This window comes from Macaca nemestrina, chromosome 7, assembly GCF_043159975.1.
Source record: "Macaca nemestrina isolate mMacNem1 chromosome 7, mMacNem.hap1, whole genome shotgun sequence".
Lineage (NCBI taxonomy): Eukaryota > Metazoa > Chordata > Mammalia > Primates > Cercopithecidae > Macaca > Macaca nemestrina.
In genome coordinates this window covers 63,357,609-63,382,709 of record NC_092131.1, presented here as the reverse complement: position 1 = coordinate 63,382,709, position 25,101 = coordinate 63,357,609, and the positions used below count along the sequence as shown (strand labels likewise).

At 38.0% G+C, this 25,101-nt stretch overlaps 1 long non-coding RNA gene and 1 other non-coding gene across 2 annotated transcripts in view; one reads left to right on the top strand and one right to left on the bottom strand.

Moving 5' to 3' along the window:
• The window catches only part of LOC105481911 (uncharacterized), a 199,198-nt gene that overhangs the window by 121,225 nt on the left and 52,872 nt on the right, over positions 1-25,101 (bottom strand). The window contains exon 6 of the long non-coding RNA XR_011625371.1: positions 24,352-24,456. This is a non-coding gene — a long non-coding RNA (uncharacterized lncRNA). The remainder of the gene's footprint in view (positions 1-24,351; positions 24,457-25,101) is intronic.
• Positions 15,870-15,976, top strand: LOC112426693 (U6 spliceosomal RNA). The gene has a single exon (XR_003018075.2). It is a non-coding gene; the product is annotated as a U6 spliceosomal RNA (small nuclear RNA).

The window sequence follows — 25,101 nt, the reverse complement described above, 5'->3', positions numbered from 1 at the left end:
CCTAAAAATCCCTAAAGACTCATCCAAAAAGCTCCTAGAGCTGATAAAGGAATTTAGTAAAGTTTCAGGATACAAAATCAACATACACAAATCAGTAGCATTGCTATACACCAACAATGACAAAGCTAAGAATCAAATCAAGAACTCAGCCCCTCTTACAACAGCTGCAAAAAATAAAATAAGATACTTAGGAATATACCTAACCAATATAGGTATATTAGGAATATACCTAACCAAGGAGGTGAAAGATCTCTACAAGGAAAACTACAAAACACTGATGAAAAAAATCATAGATGACACAAACAAATAGAAACATATCCCATACTCATGGATGGGTAGAATCAATATTTTGAAAATGATCATACTGCCAAAAGCAATCTATAAATTCAATGCAATTCCCATCAAAATACCACCATCATTTTTCACAGAGCTAGAAAAAAAATCCTAAAATTCATATGGAACCAAAAACAAGCTCACATAGATAAAGCAAGACTAAGCAAAAATAACAAATCTGAAGGCATCACATTATCTGCCTTCAAACTATACTACAAGAATATAGCTACCAAAACAGCATGGTACTGGTGTAAAAAATAGGCACATAGATCAATGGAACAGCATAGAGAACCCAGAAATAAAGCCAAATATATACAGCCAACTGATCTTTGACAAAGCAAACAAAAACATAAACTGGGGAAAGGACACACTACTCAGCAAATGGTGCTGGGAAAATTGGCAAGTAAGCCACGTGTAGAAGAATGAAGCTGGATCCTCATCTCTCATCAACTCAAAATGGATCAAAGACTTAAATCTAAGACCTGAAATCACAAAAATTCTAGAGGATGGCTGGGCGCAGTGGCTCACACCTGTAATTCCGCACTTTGGGAGGCTGAGGCGGGTAGATCACAAGGTCAGGAGACCGAGACCATCCTGGCTAACACAGTGAAACCCCGTCTCTACTAAAAATACAAAAAATTAGCCGGGCATGGTGGTGGGCACCTGTAGTCCCAGCTACTCAGGAGGCTGAGGGAGGAGAATGGCGTGAACCCATGAGGCGGAGCTTGCAGTGAGCTGAGATGGCACCACTGCACTCCAGCCTGGGCAACAGAGTGAGACTCTATCTCAAAAAAAAAAAAAAAATTCTAGAGAATAATATCAGAAAAACTGTTATAGATATGGCTTATGCAAAGACTTCATGACCAAGAACCCAAAAGCAAATGCAACAAAAACAAAGATAAATAGATGGGACCTAACTAAACTAAAAAGTTTCTGCATAGCAAAAGAAATAATCAGCAAAGTAAACAGACAATCCACAGAGTTGAAGAAAATATTTGCAAACTATGCATTCAACAAAACACTAATATCCAGAATGGACAAGGAACTCAAAGAAACCAGCAAGAAAAAAAAACAAATAATCCTATCAAAAAGGGGGCAAAGGACATCAATAGACAATTCTCAAAAGAAGATGTACAAATGGGCAACAAACATATAAGGAACCACTAAACATCATTATCAGGGAAATGCAAATCCAAACCACAGTGAAATACCACCTAACTCCTGCAAAAATGACCATAATTAAAAAGCAGAAAAATAACAGATGGTGGTATGGATGTGGTGAAAATGGAACACTTTTACACTAGTGGTGGAAATGTAAACTAGTACAACCACTATGGAAAACAGTATGGACCTTCCTTAAAGAACTAAAAGTAGAACTACAGTTTGATGCAGCAATCCCACTACTGGGTATCTACCCAGAGGAAAAGAAGTCATTATATGAAAAAGACACTTGTATACATGTTTATAGTGGCACAATTCACAATGGCAAAAATGTGGAACCAGCCTAAATGCCCATCAACCAATGAGTGGATAAAGGAAATGTGGCATGCATCTCTCTCTCTCTCTCTCTCTCTCTCTATATATATATATATATATATATGTATATATACACACACACACCATGGAATATTACTCAGCCAGTATACCATGGAATACTATTCAGCCATAAAAAGGAATGGAATAATGGCATTAGCAGCAACTTCGATGGAGTTGGAGACGATTATTCTAAGAGACGTAACTCAGGAATGAAAAACCAAACATTGTATGTTCTCACTTATAAGTGGGAGCTAAACTATGAAGATGCAAAGGCATAAGAATGATATAATGGACTTTAGGGACTCCGGGGGAAGGCTGGGAGGAAGGTAATGGATAAAAGACTACACATTGGGTACAGCATACACTGCTCAGGTGATGGGTGCACCAAAATCTGAGAAATCACCATTAAAGAACTTATCTATGTAATGAAACACTACCTGTTCCTCCAAAACTATTGAAATAAAATTTAAAATTATATATATTTTTATTGAGGGCCGAATGTCTACTAAGCACTATGCTAAACTCTCAGTAAGGAGACCTGAATGAATGGACCCTTATGGAGATACAAACATTAAACTATTAATTACATACTTGTGTACTACTCTGATAACTATTTTTTAAAGACACAGACAAGGTACTATAAGAGCAAATAATATAGGCATTCAGCCTAATCTGAAAAAATCGGAAAGGCTTCCCTGAAAAAGCAAAATTAAAGATCATGCCTATGGAGGAGTAGGAGTTAAGTCAAATTAAGAGAAGAGGGGAAAGTAAGACAAGAAAACAAGATGTATGAAGTCCCTGGACTGAGAAAAACCTTCAGAGTGTGTGAGGAACAGAAAGGTCAGTGTGGTAGGAGTGTGTAACACTGGCACAGGGGGTGGGAGTTCAGCAGGAGATTAGGCCGACGGAGTAGTCAGGCACAGAGCCCTCAAGGTCTTTTAGGACATATTTAAAATGAGAAACCAAATAAAGGGATTTATGCCAGGGAGTGATATAATCAGATTTGCATTTTAAAAAGACCTCTTTGGCTTCTAGGCAGATGATGAATTATAGGAGAGCAAAGTGGAAGCTAAGAGACAATAGGAGAGCAATTGTAATAATTTAGCCTAGGTTATTGGTTAGGACCAAAACAAAGTTGTGGAAAGAGAGTGAAATATAATCAAAATATATTTTGGAAGTAGAATCAACGGGATTTGTCTGTACATTCAATGTGAGAGATAAGAGGCTGATGTCAGGATAATTCATAAGTTTCTAACATGAAAAACTGAGCAATTAAGACCCCATTTACTAAATTGGGAGAGACTGGTGGAGGAAAAAATGTGAAAGGGACAATCAAAAGTTCAACTGAAAAGACAACAAATTTGAGCTGATTATGAGACACCAGAGTGAAAAATGTCAAATTAAAAGTTGTGGTTTTGCTATTCTGGTTTTATGGTCCAGGCATGGGGGCTCACGCCTGTAATCCCAGCACTTTGGGAGGCCGATGCAGGTGGATCACCTGAGGTCAGGAGTTCGAGACCAGCCTGGCCAACATGGTGAAACCCTGTCTTTACTAAAAACACACACAAAAAATTAGCTAGGCATGGTGGTGGGCACCTATAATCCCAGCTACTCAGGAGGCTGAGGCAGGAGAATTGCTTGAACCCAGGAGGTGGAGGTTGCAGTGAGCTGAGCTCATGCCACTGCACTCCAGCCTGGACAACAAGAGTGAGACTCCATCTGAAAAAAAAAAAAAAAAAAAAAAAAAAAGTTGGATATGCAGAGAAATTAGGTCCTCAGAAAAGGACCTGGGTAGGAGATTAGATTTTGAAGTCATTAACAAATGTATGGCATCTAATATCTTTCATAATTAGCAATATATTTTAGGAAGCATATGTAGAATAAGCAAAGAAGTACAGTGGGAACTCAAACAGATATCAAAAAGACACAAAGTCTAGGCAAAAATACTATTAAAAAGGAATGGTCATATTGGTAAGAGCAAAAACAGAATAGTGTAGTGTCAAGGAAACCCAAAAAAGGAGAATGTTTCAAAGACAGAAAATTATCCATGTGAATGAGAGTTAATAATAATGACGGAAAATGATCCCCTGGAATTAATAATGTAGAATCCACAATGATCTCAATGAGAGAAGTTTAGGTAAGAGGTGGCAGTGGGGGAGAAGCAAAAGTTAAATGAGAATAGTATGAGTGGCAAGGGATGAAGTGCTGAAGACAGTATACGTACACCTTTTTGAGAATCTTGACTGTAAAGAGCATTACAGAAAAAAATTGGTGAGTTCAAGGAAAGGTGTGTTTATTTAATTGCTTATTTGTTTTTTGTTTTAGAGAAGGAGAGATTCAAAAGCATGTTTGAATGCTGAACATGATCCAGTACCTAGCAGAGGTTAAAGGGAGAAGACACAAAATAACTACTTGAACAAAGTCTTAGGGAAGACAAGAGAGGATGGAATCCAGAGCACCCATGCAAGATTTCATCTTTCATAGGAGATGGGTCCCTCACCTACTACCAGAGAAAGAAAATAGGAAAGGCAGCTGTGCAAATATAACCGGTAGATTTGGAGTGACAGTGCAGCAGTTTCCACTTTTCTCTATACAGTTATGTGGCAGTGTCATCATCTGAAACTCCAGGAGGGAGAAAGGAGTGTGAGAAATAAAGAGAATAGAGATTTGAAAAGACTGGAGAAAAGGTGTGCAAGTATGAAATAATTTTTGTTTAGCACAAGAGAATGGATTTGTCAGTGCTGAAGGCCCAGATGAAATGAAAGCTAACTTAAAAGATGTGTGATTTTCTCCAATAATTCTTAGCTGCAATAATACAAGCATGGGAAAAGCTAGTAGTTGAGTTTTTCCAGAGCTGGAATTTTGTCTGGAAGTGAAGCAAGAAGAGAAGCAAACCTACAGAAGAGCTTGCAGGAAAGTGACTAAAATGAAAAATGGACTATAAGCTGAATACAGTGAGACCAGGAAGAGAAGGTAGAGCCAGTCTCATAATTTAATGAACCTATTTGGTTGCACATTTAACTTACTCAAAATTTTTCATTATGATTATTATGTAAAGTTATGAACATCTTTGAAAATAATCATCTAATAAAACTTTATTTTATTTAGAGTGATTTCTAAATGGAGTTTCTGGGTCAAAGTTAATAAACATTTTAGGAGTCTTAATACACAGATCCAAATTGCTTTCTATTAGAGTATACATATTTTTAAAAGTATATGATAATTCTCATCACATTCACTAGCACTGAATATCATTACTTTTAATTTTTCCCTGTTTGATAGCAAAATAATGGAAGAACTAATTATTAGAAAAGAGATATTGAGATATGAAATCAAAATATATTTTTCAGAGAGTAATCTACAATCTTTATTTTGCCTTTATCAACTCAATTTTTTAAAAGTATTTTATCAATATCAATAATTTTTGAATGCACATAAACAATAGAACATAATATTAAAATGTATCAACATTCCTAAACTATATTTTGTCTTCTAATAACCCTTCTACCGCCACATTCATTTTTCCATGTTTTTTGTTTTAATTTCATTTTTTATTTAATGCGAGTTGAAATGGATGTTTGGTGAACCATGTCTGCTATTACAGGCTTACATAATTCACGGGGAAATTGATGTTAACTTGGCTGTATTTATTTATACTGTATCAAGATTTCACTAGAGGCCTAAGAAGAATACCAAAAGGGAAAAAAATAAAAGGAGTTTGCCCTCACATCATTTACAATCCGGTGTGAAAGACAATTGTATTAATGAAAATTTCTTAAGAGCAATGGACAAAGCAACATTTTTGTGAACATAAATTATTAAAGTTCAGTCAGAATGATCCCCAAATATATGTGAAGAAAAACAAGAGAAGTGTGGGTAGTTCAGACTGACTGGATCAACTTGTTAAATACGAAACTCCTCTTCCCTTACCCCAAACCTTGTCCCTGCTATGTACTCTGTGTCCAATTTATCCATCCAGTTGCCTAAATCAGAAACCTCAACAGTCTCTGATATACCCACATTCAACCATCTATCAAGTTCTATCCACTCCAGATCTAAAACTTCTTGTATTTGTAACTTCCTCTCTAACTCCACTGCTGTCTTAATTTGGGCAAGAGGATTGTTTCTTGCCAGGAGGATTAGATTACCATTCTTGCCAGCACTCTTATGCCAGCACAACCACTATGAAAGAATTGTGAATTGAATGGAATTTTATTTCATCAAACCATATTAAATGGGAAAGGGCCATGAACTTCAACCACTCAAGCCTCACTCATATATGACACCAATTTTTCGAGTAGACACCCAAATTTTACTAGTACAGCTCAAAAAACAATTGAAAGTTTGATGTAGCTATGTGATTGATACAGTTTTGTCACTAATTTTCCTTTCATTACTTTTCAGATATTTGCTGACTCTCTATTTAGTTCCTATGTATGTGGTATTTTTCCTTTAAACATCATCGTTTTGATACATCCTTATACAGGTCTATATATCATAAATTCCTCTGTAAGTAATTTTGGTTTCATTAAAAGAAAAATAAGGGATTGGAGGTGGAGCAAGATAGTGGAATAGAAGACTCCACTCATCATCCTCCTGCAAGGACACCAATTTAACAACTATCTACACAGAAAAAAAAAAAAAAAAAAAACACCTTCATAAGAAACAAAAATCAGGCAAGCACTCATAGTATTTGGTTTCAGCTTCATATTGCTGAAAAAGGCACTGAAGAGATAGAAAAAAAAAACAATCTTGAATTGCTGACACCGCCCCTCCTCCCCCACCCCCACACCCCACCCCCACAGTGGTGGCATGGTGCAGAGAGCATCTCTGGGTGCTGGGGGAGGGAGAACACAGAAATTGTGAGGCATTGAACTTAGTGCTGTACCAAACTCAGCTGACATCCACCCATGGAGAGAGCATTAAACCAGGCCTCAATAGAGGAAAATTGCAGATCCCAGTGGGTCTGAACTTGAGTTCCCACAAACCTCACCACTGAAGGCTACAGTGCTCTGTGTCTCCAAGCAAATTTGAAAGGCAGTCTAGGCCATAAGGATTGCAACTCTTAGGCAAATCCTAATGCTAAACTGGGCTGAGACAGTGGACTGGAGGGGCATGCGACATACTGAGACACCAACTGGGGCAGCCAAGGGAGTGCTGGTATCACCTCTCCCCTAGCCCCAGGCTGCACAGCTCCCAGCTCCAAAAGAGACCTCTTCCTTCTGCTTGAGGGAACAAGAGGGAATAGTTGGGAGGACTTCATCTCCCATCTTGGATACCAGCTCAAACACAGCGGGCTAGGTCACTGGTCAGAGCCATGAGGCCCCCATTCCAGGTCCCAGCTTCCAGATAACATTTCTAAACACACCTTAAAACAGAAGGGAACCCACTGCCCTGAAGGAAAGATCCCGGTCCTGGCAGCATTCATCACCTGCTAACTGAAGGCCCTGAATAACCAGCAGTGATACCCAGGTATGACACGGAGAGTACTGGGTGAGCATCTAAAACTTGCTTGCTTCAGGTGAGACTCAGGACATTACCAGATGTGGTGGCTACTGGGAAAAACAACTTCTGCTTCAGAAAAGCAGAGAGAAAAGTAAAGGGGACTTTGTTTTGCCCCTTAGGTACCAGCAAGGCCACAGAGTGGGCAGAGTACCAAATAGACTCTTGGGGTCCCTGATTCCAGGACTTGAGTCCTGGACGGCACTTCTGGACCTGCCCCGGGGCAGAGTGGAGCTCACCTTCCTGAAGGATGGGTCCCACGCCATGCAGCCTTCATTGCAAACTGACTTAAGAGCCCTTGACCCTTAGGGGAACATCTGTGGTAGTACTCCTTGTGGCCTGGAGTGGTGGTGGCTTCAAAGTGAGGCTCCTCTACCTTTGAAAAGGAGAGGGAAGAGTGGGAAGGACTGGATCTTGTGGACTGAGTGCCAGCTCAGCCACAGAACAACAGAATACCAAGTTGACTTCTGGGTCTTTGACTCTAGTCCCTGACTCCTGGATTGTACCTCTGGACCCACATGAGGCCTAGAGGACCTCACTGCCCTGAAAGAAAGGACAAAGGCCTGGCTGGCTTTGCCACCTGCTGATTGTAGAGCACCAGGGCCTTGAGTAAACACAGGCAGTAGCCACAGAGGGATTAGAGCAGGCCTTGAGTGAAATTCAGTGCTGTGCTGGCTTTATGTCTGACCCAGCACAAAGTGGTAGTGGCCATAGGAGTGCTTGTGTCACTCTACCCCTAGCTTTAGGTGGCTCAGAACAGAGTGAGAAACTGTCTCTTTGGGAAACAGTAAAGGAAGAGAACCAGAGTCTCTGCCTGGTAATTCAGAGAATTCTTCTAGATCTTGAGCCATTATTCTGACTCACATAAAGCTTAATATTTCAGTTAGCCTCACTAGGCTCCCTATTCCATTTGGAAAAAGCGGGACAAACAATTCACTTTCAGACAGACCTTTGCTTCTCTTGATATACAAAAATGGTCTTCTTTCCCTTCCGGGGAGAAAAAAAATATTTACAATAAGGAAAACCACTACGTTTTTACCTTAAGGGCAAAATCCAGAATATCTTAACCTAAATTCTCTCTTCTGGTATCACATGTGCATGCTTGTATTAGTATTCAACATTTAATTTGATTTAAATGCTCTATTTACATGTCTAATGGTTGTACTGCATGATTATACTCCGTTCGTAGAATGTGAATATTTTTTAAATCCCCTTCATGGAGTCTGATTAATGCATTTAGTAAAATTTATCATTAACTTGCTACTAACTACTGAAATAATAAGGGAGAGATGTTTGTTTGCTTGAGACAGAGTCTCTCCCTGTCACCCAGACTGGAGTGCAGTGGTACCATATCGGCTCACTGCAACTTCCACCACCTGGGTTTAAGTGATTCTCCTGCCTCAGCCTCCTGAGTAGCATGGATTACAGGCGCCCGCCACCACACCTGGCTAATTTTTGTATTTTTCATAGAGACGGGGTTTCACCATGTTGGCCAGGCTGGTCTTGAACTCCTGACCTCAAGTGATCTGCCCAGCTCAGCCTCCAAAGTGCTGGGATTATAGGCGTGAGCCACCACGCCCAGCCAGGGAGAGGTTTTTATTTAAGGGAACAGTGATCAGATTATTAAGAGAGAAGATGGGAAGGAGAAATAGACAAGAAACAAACGAAAAAAATGTGGTTTTAAAATATTTTGGAAACAATACAGTATCTGTTCACATAGAAACTAGAACGCCTGACCATCAAAAAGAATAAATAAGCCATTTGGGGTCTTTTTTCAAGAGTGGTTGCTTATCTAGATATTTAGCTGAAGCCATGCTTGCTGGCTATAATTATCGGCTGCATACACCTGGCTCGGGTATTATTCTTTAGTAATGTCTAAGGAGATTGTCTGATTGTCTCTTTGTTTACCTTGGTACTTTAACTGGTCAACAAAACTGTTAACAGAGAAAAACCAAAGGCATAGAATGGAAAGAACTGCCTTTGTTTAAACAGCAGGTAGTCCCTACAAATAACATACCAAATTACAAATTGCATACAGATGTGGTTCATTTAGCCTTCATTCAATTGTTATTGAATTTCCACTCTGTGTCAGGTGTTACAAAGTTCCTATCTCCAACTTGGTGTTGATCCAACTCTCCATTTTTCACTGCTCTTTGTCTCCAAGCCTTGTTCTTTTCTGAATTGCACACCAGTAGCAATCTAATAAACTAAATGCAAAGAGAAATCCCTGAAAGTTTTCTCCTTGAAATAGACAGGCACCATGGCCTACTGGAAAGAACACAGACTTTAGGCAAAAACAGATTGATTTTTAAATCTGAAATTTGACTCTTACTAATGTTGTATGTTCAACTTCTTTAGCTATGAGAATAAGAATTGTGCCCTCCTCATAGAATTCTTATAAGGATTAAATGTGATAATATATGTGAAATACATAGAGCATAGTATGTATGTGATAAACAAGGCTATTTTTTAAATATAAACATTATCTTTCAAGGTTTTTCATTATCTTTCCGGGATTTTATTCCCAGTTCTGGTCTAACAGCCCGAAGTCCATGTTCCATGGATACTTTGGAATGTATGTACATTGTATGCAGTTCCCTTCATGTGTCAATCACTAATTTTAAGCGGGGAAAAAAACCAATGTTTTTCAAGTTCAGTTCCTGGCTTTTTCCCAGTGCCCCAACAACCTATTTACTGTATTTATTTCCTGTCTCTCACTGTGTTTCTATCCCCCCAACCACCACCTTTTCCTATTCTAATTTACCAAACAAATTCCAAAAAAAGAAAATACCTGAATCTGGAACTGAGTTTAGACTCACCTAACCAGCTCACCTGCAGGTTAATTGTTTTATAATCACCACATGAAGCACACATAATAAACAAAACAATATACCCTCTTACAGAGATACACGCTCACATGAGACGCCACATAGCATTTGCTGCCTTCTCACATATCTATTCTCAGACATTTACCTGCTCTCCCTCAGCAAGTCTATCAAAGGCTCAAATTTTCTGCGAGAAAGCAATTCTCTAGACATATATACATAGGAACATTACATTGAATAAAAAGTATAAAAATTGGAAAAAGGTACATAGCTCTTCATATGTAACATTTAAGCAAATTTTAAAATATGCACAACACAGTAAATCATATTTTGTAAGGGTACATACATATTCAAGGGCATACAAAAAACACATCAGAACGAGTGCCTACAGGGAGGAAGGTATTGGAAGCATGAATCAAAAATTAAAAGAAAGAAAAACAAAAGAGTAGACTTGCACAGATGAATTATGGTAAGTGCCATTACACAGGGCTATTTTAACTACTGGGATTTAAGAAAGATAATTCAAGCAAATGTATTATCGTATTAGAAATGTTAGGCTAAGCTCTGCTGTAGCAAGATACAAACTCTGAAGATAAAATATTACTTGTATTATTATTACAAAACCGATATTCTTGAATATGATATAACTCTGAAAGCTTTCAGGCTCTTTAAAATCTGAACCACAGAATTAGACAGGCTTAGTCATTGATAGCACTGAATTGATCAGACTTGCTAGCATTGGAGACTACAACTACAAAACAACGCAGAGGCATAGGCCTGTGTGCCTCCTTTCTGTGGGCAGCTAGCCCCCAAAGAGAATGGGGAGAGAAAGAGGGTTTAATCTTCAAATGCTCAGTTCGCCCTTCCAAATTCACCAAATTGCTACTTGTTTCCCTTTATGGAAGTGGAGTAAGGGAGTGGGGAGAGGACAGGAATATTAACCTAATAGAACTCTCTTTACATGGGGGGAAGCATTAGGAGTAGAGAAGTTTCCCATCCTACCTTCAATACTGACGAAACTACAATGAAAGTTTAAATAAATCTTTTGCCACATTTGTGGTCAGCTTAAAAAATCATACTACCACTATTTAATTAAGACCCTTAAGTACAGTCATGCATTGTTTAGCGACAGGGGTATATTCTGAGAAATGTGTCATTAGGTAACTTCATCATTGTGTGGGCTCACTGTGAGTGTACTCACACAAACCTAAATGGTCTACCTACTGCACCTTTAGGCTATATGGTATAGCCTATTGCTTCTAGACTACAAAGCTGTGCAGCATATTACCGTACTGAGTGCTGTAGGCAAGTGTAACACAATGTCAAGTATTTGCATATCTAAACATAGAAAGGGTATAGTAAAAATACAATATAGGAGATTTTTTAAAAGTTACACCTGCTTAGGGCACTTACCATGAATGGGGCTTGCACGACTGGAAGCTGCTTTGTGTGAGTCAGTGAGTAAGTGGTGAGTGAATGTGATGGCCTAGGACACTACTGTATACAACTGTAGACTACAAACACTGTACACATACTCTACTGAATTTATTTTTAAAAAATTCTTTTCTCAATAATGAATTAACCTTAGCTTGCTGTAACTATTTCGCTTTATAAACTTTTTGATTTTTTTAACTTTTTGACTCTTTTGTAATAACACCTAGCTTAAAACACAAACACATCCTAAAAATGTACAAAAATATTTTCTTTCTTCATATCCCTATTCCATAAGCTTTTTTCTATTTAATTTTTTTTTTACTTTTTAAAGTTTATTGCTAAAAACTAAAACGCAGGCCAGGTACAGTGGCTCATGCCTGTAATCCCAGCACTGTGGGAGGCCAAGGAGGGTACATCATTTGAGGCAAGAATTCAAGACCAGTCTGGTCAACATAGCAAGACCCCACCTCTACTAAAAAATAAAATAAAATAAAACATTCACTGGGCATAGTGGCACATTTTTGAAGTCCCAGCTGCTCAGGAGGCTAAGGCAAGAAAATCACTTGTGCACAGGATTTTGATTGCATTCAGCCATGATCATGCCAGCCACTGCACTCCAGCCTGGGTGACAGAGCAAGACCCCGACTCAGAAAAAAACCTAAAACACAAACACACACATTAGCCTACACCTACACAGGGTCGTGATCATCAATTTCACTCTCTGCCAACTCCACATCTTATTCCATTGGAAACTCATCAGGTACAATAATATATGTAAAGCTGTCATCTCCTATGCCTTCTTCTGGAATACCTCCTGAAGGATCTGCCTGAAGCTGTAAACTAACAATTAAAAGTATGGTATAGTACATATACCAGTAACATATTAACAGTATTTTATGGTCCTTATCAAGTATTATGTCCTATGCAATAATTGTACATGCTCTAATCTTGTATGCCTGGCAGCACAGTAGGTTTGTTTACAAGAGCATCACCACAAACATGTGAGTAATGTCTTGTACTATGATGTCATTACAGCTACTGTGTCACTAGGCAATAGGAATTTTTCAGTTCCATTATAATTTTATAGGACTATCATTATATACACATTCCATCATTGACTGAAATATTGTTATACAGTACCTGGTTATAACTAATTTGAACAAACTTTAGATTTTCTTACTTCTAAATAATACTTTTTGTATTCTACCAATGTTATAGCTTAAGCGAAATTAATTTTTTCTCTTGTTTACTGAAATGTAAAAACCAGTTCAGGACACCATTACTAGTCCTCTAATAGCTTACTAAGTCATGTAATTCATTTGCATACAATGAAATATAAAATTATTTAGGCTATTATGAGGTCCATAATTGGTTACTTCTAATGCTATTTTAAGCTATACCAGATGCAACACATTTAATAGAAAATATTGAACAACATCCTAAATTCATATATACTTTTTGAACTTTTTTGATTTCTATTCACTTGTCTTTTCAAAGAGGTAATTGAATCTCTTCTCATAACGCATACTATCTAAAGGAATAACTAAAGGAAATATTTTTAGATATGTTTTGGGCAAGAAATATAGGACTTGAATTGAAATAATACCTTTTAGATAGTATACACCATACATTTTCTGACCACTATACACTTAAATTGCTTAAATTCACAGACATCTTTTTTAAAAATCTGTCCATATTCCACCACATATCTCAAACCATTCCTTATCATTAGTTCTTGTTCTCTTTAAGAAAGATACTATGAAAAATTTGGCATTATTGTCAGGTACTTCTGATGCTGAAGAAGCCAATGATTATAGTGCATATTTGATATGTTATGAATGCACAATTTAAATGTAAAAGGGAGAATTCTGTTCCTTTACATTTATTTAGTGGGTATCACCATGGTAACTGAGCACTTTCACAAAGCCTAATTTATGACTCAAAAAACATAAAGAAGAGAAAGAGCTTATACTTTCCATATTTTGCATATTGACAGGAAAACTTCTTGGTTGACACATATTTGGGGAGGAAAGAAAGAGATGCAGGAAACGATACGGACAAAAGCAATCTCTTTTAATTTGTAAAGATTCTGGCTTCTCAAACCTAAGTCATAAGAAAAACCTCCCCAGGAAAAAGCTTTTTCACAAAGAATAATTCAATCTCACAATAGAAAGAGCCACAGAAATAATCTGTCCTAACCCTCTTGTTTTGAAGATGAGATCCCTGAAGCTTAGTCCATTGGTCGGAACTCTTCAAGATCACACACCCAGTTTGTAATAGAACTCAGTTTCAACCCCAGGCCAGTTGCCTTCTAGTCCTGTGTTCTTTCTATACAATCACATTTCAAATATTCCATTTCTACCACTTGTCATCATTAAAACACAACTACTTTGAGAAGTCTGATCTGATCAGAACACATTATTATTTTCCTTAATAGCTAGTTTTTAAAAAGCTTATAGTGCCAATCAAAAAATATAAATTGTAGTATAAAAACACCTAAAATGTTAGGATGTAGTCTTTTTTAAGTTTGTTTATGATAAATGTCAAGAACCATGAAGTGTCAGATTTTACCCTAGTTGCAAGCTAACAAATTAGCTCATTAGAGACAAAAAATAGATTATTTCTCACGGCAATAGCAGCAGCTAGAGTATCAGCATTTGCAACATGTCCCCAAGAGTAATGCAAAAATGGCCAGTGATGCTTGCATTGGCAATGGGGTGTTACAGAACAAGAACCCTAAACTTAGAGAGTAAAAATATTTTATTATGGACAGTGAGGCTACCTGATCTTTCCATAGAAGGGAGACTATTTTTGTTTTACTGGATGGTGAGCAAATATGTCCTTTACTCCAGAGAAAAATATTATCTCTATTATTCAAGGCTATTTTTATACAAATATCCTTAAATAAATAGTCCAGAAAAAAAAACAGCCTCGATTTGCAGAAGCACAAGAGACCTTTTGAGAATTGTCTTGAAACTATAACCACCTCTCATTGTTACATTTTCTTAGCCTCTGAAAATGTTTCACATGAGTACAACACTCCATCAGTTATGATGATTAATCTGAACAATAGAGGTCAAATCCTGCCTGCCGTCAATTTTTTTAAAAGTTTTATTAAAACACAGCCTTCATGTATGTATTGTCTCTGACTGTTTTCATTCTTTAATAGCAGAGTTCACTATACCTTGACTATCAGCCTATTGCTGAGTACCTTTTGTGATGAAAAGCACATCACTGTCAGACTTCAAATGGTCTAGAAAAACATATATTAATATATAACACAAAATATTTTCAAAGGCCACAATAGTTGGCCAGAGCCAGCTAATCAGACACGAAAAGCATTTTCATAATCTGAAAAAGTGTTAAAAGCAGGAAGGCAACATTATATACCTCGAAGATGTAGTCAGTCTGCCAGAAATGGGTGGGGGCTCCAATCCCATGTGTTGTGTCTTCCCTTACTGGAGGACAAATGGCTGAACTTTTGGCAGGAGTTACAAGTCTTCTATGCAGAAATATCCTCTGCATCAGAAACATAGAGTCCTTTACTTTGTGCCCAATCTATGATGGTGAATGTGTTGCCATGCCCAGGGTAATGATGGATCCAGGAAGCACTGACAGCAATCTGGGCAGAGCAAACTTGATCAAAAGTGTAATTCCAGCTGTTTATATCAGAGAATGAGCCCTTATCATGGGCACCTAGTGAGGGACCCAGACAGTTTCAACAGCAGCTACAATTTGTTTCCATAACTTCCCAGGTCCAAAGAGGTGTGTCTTGAATTTGCCAGCCATAATTTTTCTACACCAGCAGCTAGGACATTGGTTACAACCTACAGTTGGTAAATATATAATAAGGTTAGTCAAGGGGAGTATTGGCCAGAGGCAAGAGAAAAGCCTTGAGTTCTGCCCACTGTGCAGAATATTTATGTCCATTTCCAGTTCTATTATAGCTGGTGCTCAGGCTGAACAGCTAAGGGCCCATCCCACAAAGGGATAGCTGCCACTTTTTCACATAAAACCAAGATGTTATCCAGACTGACTATAGTCCTGAAAATACCATTTCCTTTAGACAAATGAGACTTGTGAAACCCTTCTCACCTTAATAGTTGTTGAATCTGAGTTCACTCACCCCAAAATAGGAATATCAGGATAGAGAGTCAAAAGCCCTCTAAGGTTCAAGCCATTAGTTTTGATAAGACCACAGTAGCAAGGCAATAGGTGCTTTCAAAAAGAGTGTGCATAGTGCTCACTTTGGCAGCACACATACTAAAATTGGAACGATACAGAGAAGATTAGCATGGCCGTTGCACAAAGATGACATGCAAATTCGTGAAGCGTTCCATATTTTTATGAAGCAAGAAGAGAAGTTTAGAGAAAAAAGAGTAAAAAGAAACAAACAAAGCCTCCAAGAAATATGGGACTATGTGAAAAAGACCAAATCTATGTCTGATTGATGTACCTGAAAGTGAAGGGGAGAATGGAACCAAATTGGAAAACACTCTGCAGGATATTATTCAGGAGAGCTTCCCCAACCTAGCAAGGAGGGCCAACATTCAAATTCAGGAAACACAGAGAATGCCACAAAGATACTCCTTGAAAAGAGCAACTCCAAGACACATAATTGTCAGATTCACCAAAGTTGAAAGGAAGGAAAAAATGTTAAGGGCAGCCAGAGAGAAAGGTCGGGTTACCCACAAAGGGAAGTCCATCAGACTAACAGGGGACCTCTCCGCAGAAACTCTACAAGCCATAAGAGAGTGGGGGCCGATATTCAACATTCTTAAAGAAAAGAATTTTCAACCCAGAATTTCATATCCAGCCAAACTAAGTTTCATAAGTGAAGGAGAAATAAAATTCTTTACAAACAAGGAAATGCTGAGACATTTTGTCACCACCAGGCCTGCTCTACAAGCTCCTGAAGGAAGCACTAAACATGGAAAGGAACAACCAGTACCAGCCACTGTAAAAACATGCCAAAATGTAAAGAACATGGATACTAGGAAGAAACTGCATCAACTAATGAGCAAAATAACCAACTAACATCATAATGACAGGATCAAGTTCACACATAACAATATTAACCTTAGAGGCAAATGGGCTAAATGCTCCAAATAAAAGACACAGACTGGCAAATTGGATAAAGAGTCAAGACCCATCAGTTTGCTGTATTCAGGAGACCCATCTCACGTGCAGAGACACACATAGGCTCAAAATAAAGGGATGGAGGAAGATATATCAAGAAAATGGAAAACAAAAAAAGGTAGGGGTTGCAATCCTAGTCTCTGATGAAACAGACTTTAAATCAACAAAGATCAAAAGAAACAAAGAAGGATATTACATAATGGTAAAGGGATCAATTCAACAAGAAGAGCTAACTATCCTAAATATATATGCACCCAATACAGGAGCACCCAGATTCATAAAGCAAGTCCTTAGAGACTTACAAAGAAACTTAGACTCCCACACAATAATAATGGGAGACTTTTTTTTTTATTTTTTTTTTTGAGATGGAGTCTCGCTCTGTCACCCAGGCTGGAGTGCAGTGGCCAGATCTCAGCTCACTGCAAGCTCCGCCTCCCAGGTTTACACCATTCTCCTGCCTCAGCCTCCCAAGTAGCTGGGACTACAGACACACGCCACCTTGCCCGGCTAGTGTTTTGTATTTTTTTTTAGTAGAGACAGGGTTTCACCGGGTTAGTCAGGATGGTCTCGATCTCCTGACCTCATGATCCGCCCGTCTCGGCCTCCCAAAGTGCTGGGATTACAGGCTTGAGCCACCGCGCCCGGCCATAATGGGAGACTTTAACACCCCACTGTCAACATTAGACAGATCGATGAGACAGAAAGTTAACAAAGATATCCAGGAATTGAACTCAGCTCTGCACCAAGTGGAACTAATAGACATCTGTAGAACTCTCCACCCCAAATCAACAGAATATACATTCTACTCAGCACCACATCATACTTATTCCAAAATTGACCACATAGTTGGAAGTAAAGCACTCCTCAGCAAATGTAAAAGAACAGAAATTAAAACAAACTATCTCTCAGACCACAGTGCAATCAAACTAGAATTCAGGACTAAGAAACTCAATCAAAACCACACAACTACATGGAAACTGAACAACCTGCTCCTGAATGACTACTGGGTACATAATGAAATGAAGGCAGAAATAAAGATGCTCTTTGAAACAAAGATAACAAAGACACAACATACCAGAATCTCTGGGACACATTTAAAGCAGTGTGTAGAGGGAAATTTATAGCACTAAATGCCCACAAGAGAAAGCAGGAAAAATCTAAAATTGACACCCTAACATCACAATTAAAAGAACTAGAGAAGCAAGAGTAAACACATTCGAAAGCTAGCAGAAGGCAAGAAATCACTAAGATCAGAGCAGAACTAAAGGAGACAGAGACACAAAAAAACCTTCAAAAAATCAATGAATCCAGGAGCTAATTTTCTGAAAAGATCAACAAAATTGACAGACCGCTAGCAAGACTAATAAAGAAGAAAACAGAGAAGAATCAAATAGACACAATAAAAAGTGATAAAGGGGATATCACCACCAACCCCACAGAAATACAAACTACCATCAGAGAATACTACAAACACCTCTATGCAAATAAACTAGAAAACCTAGAAGAAATGGATAAATTCCTGGACACATACACTCTCCCAAGACTAAACCAGGAAGAAGTTGAATCCCTGAATAGACCAATAACAGGTTCTGAAATTGAGGCAATAATTAAGAGCTGGACAACCAAAAAAAGTTCAGGACCAGACAGATTCACAGCCAAATTCTACCAGAGGTATAAGGAGGAGCTGGTACCATTCCTTCTGAAACTATTCCAATCAACAGAAAAAGAGGGAATCCTCCTTAACTCATTTTATGAGGCCAACATCATCCTGATACCAAACCCTGGCAGAGACACAACAAAAAAAAAGACAATTTTAGACCAATATCCTTGATAAACGTCGATGCAAAAATCCTCAATAAAATACTGGCAAACCGAATCCAGCAGCACATCAAAACACTTATCCACCATGATCAAGTGGGCTTCATCTCTGGGATACAAGGCTGTTTCAATATACACAAATCAATAAACGTAATCCAGCATATAAACAGAACCAAAGACAAAAACCACATGATTATCTCAATAGATGCAGAAAAGGCCTTTGACAAAATTCAACAGCCCTTCATGATAAAACTCTCAATAAATTCAGTATTGATGGAACGTACCTCAAAATAATAAGAGCTATTTATGACAAACCCACAGCCAATATCATACTGAATGGGCAAAAACTGGAAAAATTCCCTTTGAAAACTGGCACAAGACGGGGATGCCCTCTCTCACCACTCCTATTCAACATAGTGTTGGAAGTTCTGGCTAGGGCAATCAGGCAGGAGAAAGAAATAAAGGATATTCAATTAGGAAAAGAGGAAGTCAAATTGTTCCTGTTTGCAGATGACATGATTGTATATTTAGAAAACCCCATCGTCTCAGCCCAAAATCTCCTTAAGGTGATAAGCAACTTCAGCAAAGTCTCAGGATACAAAATTAATGTGCAAAAATCACAAGCATCCTTATACACCAATAACAGACAGAGAGACACATCATGAGTGAACTCCCATTCACAATTGCTTCAAAGAGAATAAAATACCTAGGAATTCAACTTACAAAGGATGTGAAGGGCCTCTTCAAGGAGAACTACAAACCACTGCTCAACGAAATAAAAGAGGACACAAACAAATGGAAGAACATTCCATGCTCATGGATACGAAGAATCAATATCGTGAAAATGGCCATACTGCCCAAAGTAATTTATAGATTCAATGCCATCCCCATTAAGCTACCAATGACTTTCTTCACAGAATTGAAAAAAAACTACTGTAAAGTTCATATGGAACCAAAAAAGAGCCCGCATTTCCAAGACATTCCAATGCAAAAAGAACAAAGCTGGAGGCATCACGCTACCTGACTTCAAACTATACTGCAAGGCTACAGTAACCAAAACAGCAAGGTACTGGTACCAAAACAGAGATATAGACCAATGGAACAGAACAGAGCCCTCAGAAATAATACCACACATCTACAACCATCTAATATTTGATAAACCTGACAAAAACAAGAAATGGGGAAAGGATTCCCTATTTAATAAATGGTGCTGGGAAAACTGGCTAGCCATATGTAGAAAGCTGAAACTGGATCCCTTCCTTAAACTTTATACAAAAATTAATTCAAGATGAATTAGAGACTTAAATGTTAGACCTAAAACCATAAAAACCCTAGAAGAAAACCTAGGCAATACCATTCAGGACATAGGCATGGGCAAGGACTTCATGTCTCAAACACCAAAAGCAATGGCAACAAAAGCAAAAATTGACAAATGGGATCTAATTAAACTAAAGAGCTTCTGCACAGCAAAAGAAACTACCATCAGAGTGAACAGGAAACCTACAGAATGGGAGAAAATTTTTGCAATCTACTCATCTGACAAAGGGCTAATATCCAGAACCAACAAAGAACTCAAACAAATTTACAAGAAAGAAACAAACCACCCCATCAAAAAGTGGGAGAAGGATATGAACAGACACTTCTCAAAAGAAGACATTTATGCAGCCAACAGACACATGAAAATATGCTCATCATCACTAGCCATCAGAGAAATGCAAATCAAAACCACAATGTGATATCATCTCACACCAGTTAGACTGGCAATCATTAAAAAGTCAGGAAACAACAGGTGCTGGAGAGGATGTGCAGAAATAGGAACACTTTTACACTGATGGTGAGACTGTAAGCTAGTTCAACCATTCTGGAAGACAGTGTGGCGATTCCTCAAGGATCTAGAACTAGAAATACCATTTGACCCAGCCATCCCATTACTGGGTATATACTCAAAGGATTTTAAATCATGCTGCTATAAAGACACATGCACACATATGTTTATTGCGGCACTATTCACAATAGCAAAGACTAGGAACCAACCCAAATGTCCATCAATGACAGACTGGATTAAGAAAATGTGGCACATATATACCATGGAATACTATGCAGCCATAAAAAAGGATGAGTTCATGTCCTTTGTAGGGACATGGATGCAGCTGGAAACCATCATTCTCAGCAAACTCTCACAAGAACAGAAAACCAAACACTGCATGTTCTCACTTATATGTGGGAATTGAACAATGAGAACACTTGGACACAGGAAGGGGAACATCACACACCAGGGCCTGTTGTGGGGTGGGGAGAGCAGAGAGGGATAGCATTAGGAGATAAACCTAATGTAAATGACGAGTTAATGGGTGCAGCACACCAAGATGGCACATGTATACATATGTAACAAACTTGCATGTTATGCACATGTACCCTAGAACATAAAGTATAAAACAAACAAACAAAAAAAAAGAGTGTGCATGGTGTCAATATAAGGGAAGTGATGCATCTAAAGGAAAGTCCTAAAGGTGCCTCAGGTGGAAGCTGCCTCCCTTTGCCAGAGGCTCAAGATGGAAAAATCGTTAGTCACTGAGACTATAGCTTGAGGAGGTCATCCAGTTTGTGGAATCCCAAAAGTATTATTACTTTCCTATGGATAGCTCTTCCTGATCAGAATTCCCTTTGGTACTTATGGAATGGAAGGTACAAGCATATTCACATCAATTTCTACTATATATTTAAATATAGAAGCAACAAAAGCAGTACATTGAATTGTTCCAACGGACCCTACCAACTGTAAACTTACATTACTGTCTCTTACCCCACTGTAAACTTTGCCCAGTCAGATAAGTTGAACCTGGGCTTCCTTCCCAACTCAAGACCAGGTAGAATAATGACATGGACACCTGCATCCAAGAGGGTCATACAAGTTCAAATCTCTCTCCCTGAAGTTCTCTAGCATACTTAGCTAGGTGAATATGTCCTTTGATCCCTCTTAAGGATGGGGAGACCTCAGCCTCACCCCTATTCATCTTTCTGCATAAAGAAGCTACAGAGGAGGCGGGAGGAGGCAAGAAGTGAGGTAAGGGCTTTATGAAAAGATGCAAAGGGAAAAAGTGGGGTAGCCCAGCTCATAGTTCATGACTCAACAGAATGAACTTCTAATGTTTTCATTCTGACTAAAATTCTGTATCAATTGGCAAGATTCTTATGGCTAACAGCATCAATTTCAGTATTAGAGACCCCTGGATATAACAACCACAGCTACACCGCATTCTCGCTGGGGGTGCAAGGGTTATGCCCTTTGCCCAACTCAAGCCTGACACAACTTTTTAAAGGAATTCACCTAAATCTGGAGCATCTGCAAGCACCACTACCAAAATAACACTCTCTTAAATTCTTTTAAGTTTCAATATAAAAACTAGGGGAGTGTTCCAGAGCTGCAGGACTAACCATAGAATTTATCTAAGAAATTGGTTTAGTTTCTCATTCTTCAGTGGGTCACCTTCATCACCATCGTAAACCCAATTTGGATCAGTAAAACCTCAAGTACTTGTTAATCCCTCATCTATGACTTCCCACAGGAGTTTGTCTACAAAAAAATCTCACAGAAGCTCAAGAATCTCTTATAATAACCATGAATAATTTAAAAAAAAAAAAAAGAAAGAAAAGTCAGAAGACTTTATTTTCATCTCTAAATGGGTCTAAGATTTGGATGACAGACTGCAGGAATTACAAAGTCATATGAAGGCATTTTGGTTGCCATTCTTTTTAAACAAGCATTATATACCCTACCCCTCATCTCTTGAGTAAATCAAGCAAATGCCAGCCATTTGCCTGGTTTCTGTCCATGTGGTTTCAAATTTTCCTCCTTGACACTCAGTAGTAGTGTTTTTCTATAAATATTATCACATAAACCTAAGAACTCTCTGGTCTCCCCAGGGCAAATTTTAATAATGCTTGTTACAGTGGGGTGGACTTGAGCCTGACCACCAGATTGACAAGATAGTCTTCCTGCCCAGAGGAGAGTTAGATACAATCAGGGCACCATTCAGACAGCTGCCTTTGAATTTACTTCTGAGTTCTCAGACTGCAACACCCTCCCAAATTCGTCCTAATTAATAACCATTAAAGTACAAGATTATTAATTGTCCTGTTGACCATATAGTTTGATCAAACGTCTGCTATCGGCACATGGCATTGCCTTAAATCAACCATAAGGATCTCATTCTTCCTATTCCAGAAACTCATGTCTCTTTCTGCATCCCATGCTCATCATCAAAATTATCAAGGACTTAGAAGGGTCTGAAATTTTACCATATACAAAAGCTAACAGGAAAGGCAGCTATAGTTTCATGGAGACTGATGAGAAAGGTGAGACTCCTGCCTCACAGACAAAGTTCAGTATATTCCTCAAAGCTATTGCCGATATTGAAGTATCTAGAGTATGAGCGTTTGCATCACATTCCTAAACCTCATCTTAAGGGTATCGTCAAGAAGGCACATGCTGTGAATTGCATTTTGCATTATAGGAGAGAAACTCCAAGCTTAGGAAACCCAGATCTTTTGCTTATTTATTTATTTATTTATTTACTGAGACAGAGTCTCACTTCATTGCCAGGCTGGAGTGTAGTGGCACAATCTCAGCTCACTGCAACCTCTACCTCCCAGGTTCAAGTGATTCTCCTGCCTCAGCCTCCCCCCACCCCCCCACCCTAGCTGGGACTACAGGCGCCTGCCACCATGCCCAGCTAATTTTTTGTGTTTTTAGTAGAGACGAGTTTTCACTGTGTTAGCCAGGATGGTCTCGATCTCCTGACCTCAAGATCCACTGGCCTCCGCCTCTCAAGGAGCTAGGATTATAGGCATGAGTCACCGTGCCCAGCCAGGAAATCTGATCTTTTAAAATGGACAATAAGCATGCCTGCCCCAAAAGGAGATATTATCTTTTTCATACCAGGCAGTAAATAAATCTGCCCTTTGTTTAAGAAGGAGATATTATCTCTTTCTTCCAAGGCTTTTCACTATATAATCATCATTGATAAGATAGCCTGGAATAAAGGCAGTCAGGGCCTCTGCTCAGAAGACGTGCAGAAATGTGAAAGACCCATGAATTGTCTCTCAATTATGTAAACAATTAGTGATGTAGTATTAAAAGGTATATCTCTACATAAGCTTGTTATTGTTATGCTAATATTTTTATTTTTAACACATTTACTGAGGTATTTACTGTCATGCAAGAAACTGCACATATTTAGGGTAGAAATTTTGCTAAGTGTGTGTGTGTGTGTGTGTCTGTGTGTGTGTGTGTGTGTGTGTGTGTGTGTGTATATATATATATATATATATATATATATATATCCTGATGACCAGATTGACAAGATAGTCTTTCTGCTCAGAGAAGAGTTAAATACAACCAGGGCACAAGGAGCATGATCAAGTTAATGCACATAGCCATCATCTTAAAAAGTTTCTTTATCTCCTTTTTTAAAAAATTCTTTTTTTAAAACATCAGATGAATTTTATCCAAAGCAGATGAAATTAGTTGAATTGCCAATATCTCCTTTAAGGTAAAAATTATATTTCTACCAGACAAGGCATGATAAATGATTCCTGGTGGAGGTAAGGATATGTTTTAGGGCATAGTTTGAGTTAAATTATTGCACTAAAAGAAATTATGAAAGTTTTCTATCATTAACTCTCAATGTCATGCAGATAAGACATTTAAAATTGCCATTGAGTTTCACTTTAGTCAATGGAGATTTTCATTCTGAAAACTTACCCATCAAACATGATCTTCTTGCAGGATTTAAGTAATTGCTGAAATACATTGCTTTCATTTTCTTTCAACAGGTTTCCTGACTGCTTCTTTCCTTAGAGTTGATTTCTGAAAAAGATAAGTGGTTCCATTATATTATTCTGGAGGTAAAAGAGGAAAACTTAAATGTTCTTCTCATCTTTTAAAGAAAGATGCCCTTTTTATGTTTTTGGGTTTTCCAAAGTACAGATTTTATTTTCATAGTCTTTGGAATATGGAAATAAATTATATGGAACATTATTACAGTTACATGTTACATTAAGATTATATGAAACCATAGCTAAACAAAATAAAATTCTTATATCCATGTTTCATCATATTATAAATCAAGTTTTACTTTACTTAAATAGTAAAGAACTAATAGGCTATACCTTGCATCATTCACCATGAAGTAAAGCAGATCTTACCAAAAACTCGATGCCTAAAAATATTTAAACTGGAATTTTATTTGCAATGGTCCTTGAAAGAAATTTCTACACAGGAGAAAAACTTTAGTAGCAATATGTAAACATCTTCAGCTTGGTGCCCCAATGGGAATCAATAGGATCATAATTAAAGAATAATAAAGAGCACACAAGTTATATATTGTAACATCTCGTGTCTGTTTTTAACATGCAAACTACACAGCAAATAAAATCTATTTTTACATTCGTACTTATCACAGAGTTAATATTTTTGTTGGTATTTTGGGGGACTCATAAAACAAAGTAATTT